General features: G+C 34.2%; 1 pseudogene; it reads left to right on the forward strand.

Annotated features, from left to right (window-relative positions):
* The first annotated feature begins 3,219 nt into the window (after nt 1-3,219).
* Nucleotides 3,220-7,803, forward strand: LOC137743235 (beta-glucosidase 12-like; annotated as a pseudogene).
* The last annotated feature ends 1,202 nt before the right edge of the window (nt 7,804-9,005 follow it).

Below are 9,005 nucleotides of genomic sequence, written 5' to 3' on the forward strand. Positions count from 1 at the left end.
TTAAATATTACCCATTGCTTTTTGTATGTTTTGGTTACAGAAAATTTACTCGATCTTTAAATGTATACCACGAGGAGTGGCACGTTCAATGAAGCGGTATGTTTAGAGTAGTTCCACTTCTAAAGATTTTGTGCTAACACTCAGCGCATTTATCCACTCAAATAAACAGTAATAGACCTTAGTGAACAGTAATAGGTCAAAGCATCTCTACCCCTAAAAAAATACGCTGACACAAACGATCTCCACCCCTACAAAATGCGCTGGCACCCAGCCCATTTAAAATATTTTATATTTTTTAAGAAGAATAAATAAAAAAAATAGTTTTATTTTCGGATAAGATTTTTAACCAATTTCGGATAAAATTTCAAATAAACTTTAAAAAAAAAAAAACACACTAAAATAAAATTACACACTCATCAAATAAACTTAAAAAAAAACACACTAAAATAAAATTACATAAACTCGTCAAATAAACTAAAAAAAAAACACACTAAAATAAAATTACATAAACTCATCAAATACACTTTATTCTTCAACCACAAGCTTATTTAAACTATCTTCACCTTCTTGCAATCCCCACTGGTGCTCAATCAAGTCATTCTGGCGGGTTACGTGCCAGTATGGCTCTTGCACATCAGTGTACCACTAAACAATCAATTCATTGTAACGCCCATCCCGTTCCAACAACTTGTGTTGCACGGGCTCTTCGGTCCGGTCATGAGCACAGTAGATACATGTTCTTGAGTTATTCATCGGATCCGGCTCATATTCATCAATGGCATCATAATCATACTCATCTTTCACAATCATGTTGTGGAGAATAATACACGTCATCATGATGGACCGAAGAGCCTCGACATCAAACATTCTAGCAGCAGACCTGACAATCGCCCAACGAGCTTGCAGGATACCAAAACAACGCTCCACATCCTTCCTACACCCATCTTGACATTTTGCGAAGTGTTTTTCTTTTTCAGTCTGTGGATGTGACACTGTTTTGACAAACGTAGACCACCTTGGGTAAATGCCGTCTACAAGGTAGTATGCTCCATCGTATTTAGTGCCATTAACCCAATATGTGCATCTCGGCGATTTTCCTTGCAGCTAATCGTTGAACACTGGAGATTAAGCAAGGACATTTAGGTCATTTTGAGCTCCTGGAACACCAAAAAAAGCATGCCAAATACATGTATCAAATGAAGCCACCGCTTCCAAAATGATACTTTTGACTCATTTTCTGTCACCATAAGCTCCTTGCCACGTACTTAGACAATTTTTCCAAGTCCAGTGCATGCAACCGATGCTTCTAATCATGCTAAGGAAGCCTCGCATCTCACCCTTCCTCAGAAACCTTCGCATGTCCTTTGGCGTGGGTGTCCGGAGGTACTCATTGGTGTACAGGGCTTCAATTGCAGAGCAAAACTGTATCAAGGACTCCATAACAGTTGTTTTTCCCATCCTCGCGATCTCATCCACTTGATCTGCAGATGCTCCATATGCAAGCATTTGCAAGGCAGCCGTAATTTTTTCCTTTGGAAGAAGACCTAGAACACAAAAAACATCCTCTTTTTGCACAAAATATGGATCATGGTTGCAAATAACACTCATGATTTTATTAAACAAACTTCGTTGCATTCTAAAACGACGTCTAAAAACATGATCAAGGAATACGCTGTTGGGAATAAAATAATCTTCCAAGAGATCTTTACCTTGTCTTTCCCTTTTTCTATCGAAGTTTGCGATACGTCTGGGTTTGGCTATCTGGCCCACAGCTTCCATGACACGGCGGGAATGTGAGGCCATCTGCCTTCTATGGTCATCATCTGAGTCCTCCTCCATTGCGAAAGCCTCATCTCTACATCCACCTTCCTTGAGATTGATCAATTCTTCTTGTTGTGCCAACAATCTTTTATGTTGCTCCACAAATTGTTTATGCACTCTTCTTCAAGAAGACATTGTAAAAAAAAACTCATGATGAAGATGAATGTAGGGATGTATGGTTTATATGGACAAAAAAAATTTAAGGATGAGCTTTTTGGTATTTTTTTTCACACAAAAAGTATATGAAAGCTTTGGTAGAAAGTGTAGAAAATATTGAAATGTGGTGTAAGGTGGAAGATGAGGGTTAGGTATTTATAGAAAAAAAAAATAACTTTTTTTTTAAATTTTCTGTATTTTTTAATAATTTTTCAATATTTTTTCATAATTTTTAATAATGTTTAATATAGTTAATTAATCTGGACCGTTGGATTTGAAAAATATTCAAATCCAAGAGCCAAGGTGCTGCCACGTGGCCAACGGTCATAATTTTGACCGTTGGGCCTTTTTTTATTTATTTTATTTTTATTTTTGGTGAAAAAAACGTGGACCGTTGATCTGTGATCGGACAGTCCATTTTAAAAGTCAAATTTAAATTTTTTTTATCGTTGGAAATCCAACAATCTACAAAAACTAGCCGTTGAAAATCCAACGACATTGAGAGGGCCACATCGCCTCCTTCCTGGTGAAGCACAAGTGGGCTGACAGCGGGCCCCACTGCATGCACCCTTGTCCCCTACTCGCACCCACTCGCGAGTGAGCTGCACGCGCCAGGCAAATAGCCAGGCTCCTTGGTCAGTCAATTTTGGGCTGGCCTAAAGACCAGCTTGGGTTGGGTGCCAGGCAAGTTGCTGGGCTGGAGTGAATTGATAGGGTGCCAACCTGGTTTTTTGACTGGGTGCTGGGCTATTCCACCTCCGGTGGAACTGCTCTTAGGATGAAGATCCTCTCTGAATCATTTTTGTGGGGATTCAAGGGATTCTCACATCGTGACTGTTCATCGTACATCGTACAGTCAGTTTTAATTAAGTACTGTTCATGTTTAATTTTAAATAAATATATTTAAAATAATTTTTGACTGCACGATAAACGGGCTAGGATATGAGAATCCCTAGGATCCTCACAATTTAAATCCTAATGGGATCCAAATCTGTATATTTAAAGCCCGTTTGCAATTATTTTTTTTTAATAAAAAAATTGTTGTTTATTGTTCTCACTTGTAGTACGTACGTACTCCCTCTATATAAAGCCGTGCAACACGGCAGCAAGAGCACGCAAAAACACTCACAGTTAACATATGGCAATGAAATATCGTTCTTTGCTTTTGTGTGTGGTTCTACTCATTGGTTTTGCATTGACAAAAAGCAAAGCTGCAGATACTGATCATCATCGACCAGTTAAATGTGGTTTGGAAGCTTTGATTCTCTTCAACTAGGGTTTTTATTTGGCGCAGTTTCCTCATCTTACCAGGCCAGTCTCCTTCTAGGGCTTAACTACTAAATACACTTTAATTTGTTTTTAATCTGTGTTTCATATAATTTAGGTTTAGTTTAATTTCAACGTCAAATCTATTAGCATTCCTGCATGGATAATTTACACATCTTCATTCTGAATGCGTACTCTTAAATATGTTGTGTACATTACAGGTAGAAGGTGCTTGGAATCAACATGGCAGAGGACCAAGCATATGGGATAACTACACCCACCAATATCCACGTCTGTCTAATCATATCACTTAGCTAAAATGTGTTATTGATGCTTGGCTAAACCATTCCTTTGTTTTTCAATGGAAGCTTTTAACTTTCTTTTAATACAATGACGAAGTTTAATGGAATCACCGAATATAATGCTACTCACTCAAAAGTAAAGCGAAAAACCATTATATGCACACATATTTCTCAAGGATTTTGACTTATGTTGTAGATAATAAAATTAATATGGTTAATTGCAGAAAGAATTGTTAATCGAAGCAATGGAGACATCGCTATTGATCAATATCACCGTTACAAGGTTCCAAAATGACATAATCTTATTACATACATCCTTTGTTTTTGAAGTTGATGGCCACAATATTGTATATACTAAATTCTGGATCCTTGAGAAAACATGAGAGATATATTGAAGAGAAGACCTTTACTTTCAGCTTCTTTCTTATAATAATGTATGCCTTTTGTATCGTTATATAGGAAGATGTGGATATCATGAAGAATATGGGGATGGATTCTTATAGGTTCTCTATCTCAAGGGCGAGATTGTTACCAAGTAATGTTGATGATTCACCTCCATATACTTGATTGGGACCAATCACCTTATAGTTTAACATGTTCTACTTAATTAATTTCTACTTGTAGATAGGCATTCACTTATTTAATAGTTTTGCTCTAATTATTAGATGGAAAGCTATGCGGCGGAGTTAACATGGAAGGAATCGAATACTACAACAATCTAATCGATGAACTCCTACGCAATGGTGATGTTTTTATCTTATCACATATTTAACATCATTACATTAATGTATCATAAGATCTACACGTGCACTCATAAAATATCATTTAACCAGTAAACATATACAATTTTAATTTACTGATCCTGCTATATATAGGTCTAACACCATTTGTGACACTTTTTCACTGGGATGTTCCCCAAGCTTTAGTGGACGAGTATGGTGGTTTCTTAAGTCCTCGTATTGTGTAAGTGAACAAATTTTATCCTCTCAATAATATTGATTATTCACTTAAGTAAATACTACTAACAAATGCATTTTGAAATGTGTAAACACAGGGATCACTTTAAAGACTATGCAAAGCTTTGTTTTATGCATTTTGGTGATCGAGTAAAGCACTGGCTCACTTTGAATGAGCCATTTACCGTAAGTAATCAAGGTTATGCAATCGGGACACATGCACCAGGACGATGCTCTGCTTGGCAAAAATTAAACTGCACTGGTGGAAATTCCGCTGTTGAACCATATTTGGTGACACATCACCAACTCCTTGCTCATGCATCCACTGTAAAGTTGTACAAGACTAAATATCAGGTTTAATTAATTATTATCCTTGAGACTGAATAATTGGTTCTTAATCAAAAACTATATTTGGGTCACTAGTATCAAGTTACAACAAAGCAGGAATACTTGGTATATCGAGATAAACAAAGTTGATATTTTTTGTCTACTTCTTAATAAAAAAATCTTGAATTTTCTTATGTAGGCATGTCAAAATGGTGCAATAGGATTAGCAGTTGTGACACACTGGTTTGAGCCAGCTTCGAAGGCAAAGCATGATATGTAAGACATATATAAACATATGTATGTCTTAATACCACAAATCATAAGTTAACCAATTGAATTATCAGAAACTAAGAACAAGATATATATCTAGACCAAACATGCTCATGAGAAACACTGAAAATTTGCATAACAACTAACCTGCAGAACCCGAGATCGAAGACGACGCCATTGCAGCTCTTCGAATAGGTTTAACCTTCTCCTCTTTAACAAAGCACAAGTACTCACCGAACAATAGGTATTCGGAACAAATATCAAAATGAGCAGACCTTTGCAAGAGCAGTGGCTAAACATATATATAGCAGTGTTGCAAGTATTCTCCTATTAGAATTCATATGGAACTCAAACAGCTAAACCATATCATAATATGAATTAACTAGACTCCTGATATTGAGTCAAATCCCATATAGAATTGGTATACCACACTCTCTCATAATTCTATAACAAATAGGATTTACCAAAAGCTTATCAACAGGACTTTTCCAAACAAAGATTTATACAATCTGGCTCTAAATGTTTGTCTCATACTCATACTCTTACATGATATAGATGCTGCAAATCGAGCTTTGGATTGTATGTTTGGATGGTAAGTATATTATTGATATATATATATATATAACAAATACAATATATAGTTAGCAATACATTATGGGCTCGTTTACTTACCGTTATTGGGAAAGTAAGGAATCAGATAAATTAAGAATGAGAATATGTAATTTGTATGGGAAGAACTTATTCCCATTAAATTGTTTGCTAACCAAGGAATCAGATCCAAAATGAAATAGTTCCACTAATGAATCGGAATGAAAACATCATCATTACTAATTCCTTGCATAAATAAAGCATTAACATTGTGACCCACCACATCAGTTTGCAAATTTCTATAGAAGTTATGATAAAACCATGTTTTGCAAATTATATGAGTTTTGAAAATGGAATAAAGAGCTCTTTCGTACGCAACAAGAGTATCAAATATAAAGATGAAAATATTCATGTCCAATCATAAAGATAAAAATATATATTGAAATTGACAATATATAAAGTTGAAAGCCACCGATGTATAAGAAAAGTTCCATATAATCTGATGGTGAGGATCATAAGATGTTGCTCTTGTTTAAATTTTTATATTTTCTTTTCCTATTTTCTTAAAGAATAAAAAGTGTAAGGTATTTTTGGATTAGTATAAAATAGTGAGGGTATTTTTTGGAAGACAGAGAATTGAATTAACTACCCCTAGTTAATCAAATTCTTGAAATTGAGTTATTTTATTAATTTTAATTTCATACATGCAAGTAATCGCGGAGTAATCCCTTTCTTTTTATTTCCATTATGGATAAGTAGATGAGCCATATATGCTATCATGAGTTCATTCTTGGAATATTTGCATATTTTGCAGGTTTATGGACCCGATCACAACCGGTGACTATCCAAAGAGCATGCGAACATATGTTGGTGCACGATTACCTGATTTCACGAAAGAACAATCCGATTCTCTAAACGGGTCATATGATTTTATAGGAATCAATTACTACTCTGCTAGATATGCAAGCAATCCACTAAGGAATTCATCTGACCCTGAAAGCTACTTAAATGATCCTCATGTTAATGAGACAAGTGAGTACAAATTAAAAACTTATTTCAAGCAATTATTTTTTTTGTCAAACGATAGATTTATTAGATTAGATGTTAAATTAGGGAGTTGACAGGATTTAAACCCACATCATGGTGCAAGGGCAACACTTCTCTCCATCACTGTGGTAGAGGACCACTTGTTTCAAGCAATTATTTAAGTTGTTACAATAATGAGATTCTAATATATATTTATATGTTCTTATGACAGCTGCGCTTAATGGAAAACCCATTGGTCCACGGGTACACATTTAATTTGAACTTAAAATTTTTAGCATTTGGACGATTAATATCTACTTTTTTTTTTTTTGTATAACTCGTAAGAATTTCAATTATGTTCAAATGGTGTTGTAGGCTGCTTCAGATTGGTTATATATTTATCCAAAAGGAATTCACGATCTTATGCTTTATACCAAGAGAAAGTATAATGACCCAGCCATTTATATTACTGAAAATGGTAAGCGAGATGCTTTCAAGCCTTAATTGCATTATCAACATTTCATAGATGTATATATGTATAATTAGGTGCTTTAAAGTCTAAACTCAAAACTAAATGCAAATTTCTATTTGGAGAAAACACTCAACGCATATGATAATTCATTATGTTGCAGGCGTCGATGAGTTTACCAATAGCAGCTTATCACTTGAGCAAGCACTTAATGATCCCATAAGAGTCAACTACTATCGTGACCACCTTGTCATCTTCAAGCAGCAATTTGGTTAGTAATTGTCAAGGAATTAAATAAGGCCATATGTATAATACACATATATGCTTTCTTACTTTTTCTTAAATTTAATTATCCATATATATCAATGCATTGGTTTCTTTGTTTTCTATGCGTGTGCGCAGATCGGGTGCTAAAGTAAAGGGATACTTTGAATGGGCAGAGGGATATCGCAGTCGGTTTGGTCTCAACTATGTGGACTATGAAGATGGACTGACAAGGTACCCAAAACGCTCGGCGAATTGGTTCAAAACTTTCTTGAAGAAGAGCCAAAGAAATACGAAAAAGATAAAAATTTCTTTGGATGATAAAGCTGAGGACATCATCCTTGTCTATCAAGTTTGAATCCCAAATAATGAATAAAGTACAACGAATCCACCAGAGTTGTTGTGCAAGTTGTTTTTCAAGTTTTAGTTTTCTGTTTTCTGTTTGATTCATTATGCGAGTAAGAATAAGTTGCAGCAACAACTAACTATGAGTTTGTTGTCTCTTCATGTGGTTTTTTATTTGAGTTTTGCTTTATGTTGGTGGTGTATCCGGGCCTGTTGAATTTATGACAAAGGTATCTTCGTCCTTTGTGAATTTGGTTGGAAACTACCTTATAATTTAGATGTTGTTTATATACTCCCTCCTGTATTTGTATTGCCTTTGTGGCTTTTGGCTGGCCAGTTGTTTATGAAAGCAATTTCTTATCAGTTATAACAAAACTAATAGCAACTTTGAGTTACTCCCTTGAAGCTAATTTTTTTTCTAGGAAATATTATTGCTCACCAAAACATTGATTATAATTTCGAATCCCAATAGCCCACACTTCTTTTAATTACTGATAGATAAGGTTAAGTTTTGAGACTCGTGTAATAGGTAGATTAAAACAAAAAATCACTATTAGATAAGGTTAAGTTTCAAGACTCATGTAATATATATACTAACCTCTTGCCACACGCATACGCGTGTGGCAATTGGCCTTTTTATATTAGATTATGTCTTTTAATTTTTTTTTTTAAATAACTATTTTATATTTTTATTAAAAAATTATTCATAAAAAAAAAATGAAGCAAAACCATGAAACCGCCCACTAACATGGGAGTTTTTTTTTAATTAAAGTTTTAAATTTAAAATTCATTCAAAATTAAAATATGGTGAATTACTTTAAATTCTTATGGTTCAATTGTAATTTTAAGAATTCTTGAAGGACAATTTTTGGTATTTTGAATGTTTCACCTTTTAATCCTTCTCACTTTATATATATAGATTAAACTGAAAATATGATTTTAATCCCTAAAACTTAATTTTCTCCACATAAAACCCAACATAAGTTTTTTACTCCAATAAAACTCATTGACTAGATTCCACACTAGCAAAATTCATTAATTCTATTTCGACTTTACACATTTAAAAAAAAATTTATGCCTAAAATACCCCTATTTGAAGGTTTGATGTACACAATTAATTCTATACGGATTGTAAGGAAGATTTAATGATTTTACAAAAATAAAAAATAAAAAATTAATTGCCTAACATATAATAACAATAAGACATGCCTAATA

Source organism: Pyrus communis, chromosome 8, assembly GCF_963583255.1.
Source record: "Pyrus communis chromosome 8, drPyrComm1.1, whole genome shotgun sequence".
NCBI lineage: Eukaryota > Viridiplantae > Streptophyta > Magnoliopsida > Rosales > Rosaceae > Pyrus > Pyrus communis.